Here is a 1692-nt window from a genome sequence, read left to right on the forward strand (position 1 = left end):
AATGCATTTTTTTAAGTTTTACCACAGAATGGAAAGCAAAATTGACTCAGATGATTTTAGAAGTCTCAGTGGCTCATATGGTGAAAGCCGATCAGATGTAGTTTTTAGCTGAGGTTGGCTGTCAGGAATGTTTATCTTGGGAAAAAAAAGGAATACTACTGTAAATGATAATGAAAAAAGATGATGAACGTAACGCTTAAAGTGTACCAAATGTCTGTCTGTCTGTCTATCTATCTATCTATCTATCTATCTATCTATCTATCTATCTATCTATCTATCTATCTATCTATCTATCTATCTATCTGTCTGTTTGTCCGTCCGTGTGATCTGAATTTGTTTCATCCATTCATAACTTTTTACCCACATTTCTTTGACCAAACAACTGTAAAATGCCAACATGACCTGCCGGTTATAAACAAATAGTGTATTTGGTTAGTAAGTGCAGATGTTTAAACTCAAATGCCAATATTAAGATTTTAGCCAATATTTGTGTTTTATGCAAAAACTCAACAAAATTAGTAAATTTCTTTCTTACCATTTTTTTTTTTAGAAATAACAGTTCCCAATCACAATAAAATGGCTCTGTTTGAAATGATAACTGTCTGTGGTGATCATTACTATATTCCTATATATATCATTACTATATGGTCTTCTGGTTGCAGTCCAGTCTTCAGGCCTCTGCCTCAAGTAGTTTTCAAGAGCAAGGTACTGACCTGTTGGTCATGGGCTCAGACCGGTTGGTCATTTATTTGCATGTTTGTGTCATAACCTGTTCTTGGTCATGTCTGTCTGTGTTCTTTATGGAAAAGGAAACAACTGCGTTTTTTGCTCTGTTAATATTTACAAGACTAATTTGAAATGTTTTATATTGCAGTCCACAAAATGTGGTCTTCTAAAGATACATGACAAGTGGAAGCAATCATGGGACCATACAAACTGTATGATACGTCCTTTCAAACATTGTCTGAAAAGGTTCTCTTTCAGATGATCTAAAGGTTCATCTTTGTTACATGCAAGTTTACTGTTTCACTGCTGTCTGATTAATTTAAGACCTATTCTTTGTTTTACACAGATCATTGATTCATACCCACATTGCATTCTGAAATCTAACACGGTAAACACATCTGTAGCTTCTGAATAACATTTTATCACTTATCTGTCAGTGATAGTTTCTGCTGTATTTTTAGAAATATTTTATAGTAGAACCATACTATCACAGATGCAAAGGTTGGATGCAGTAATTGGATCTTTTGTCTTTTATCTTGACTGGTTCAGTAGTTCAAAAGGTAAGTTTAATTTATTGCAAACTATGCAATGATATACACAAAAATTTTGGAAGTTGGGATTTTAAGTACATTCTGCCATTTCAAGATGAAGTTACCCACACCATCAACTTGGATTTGTCCTGTAAACATCAGAGGTCACTGGATTTGAGTGGTAGCTACTTCTTCTTTTCTTAATTCTAAATTTACAATCAATTTTCTATTAATAATATACTGATACACCTTTGGGACTGTATATAATTTTAATTATATTAATCAACTGATGCTGTAACATTGCAATAGAATGTCAAAGTGGATGAGAAAACACTTATTCTGATGGACCCCCTTGGGGATTAAAAGATTTATGAGAGAAAAATTCTTAAGAATGGAGGTGATGTTAACCATGTCTTTTCTGGTGTGTTCTTTGTTG

The sequence above is a fragment of the Melanotaenia boesemani genome, chromosome 11 (assembly GCF_017639745.1).
Source record: "Melanotaenia boesemani isolate fMelBoe1 chromosome 11, fMelBoe1.pri, whole genome shotgun sequence".
Taxonomy (NCBI): domain Eukaryota; kingdom Metazoa; phylum Chordata; class Actinopteri; order Atheriniformes; family Melanotaeniidae; genus Melanotaenia; species Melanotaenia boesemani.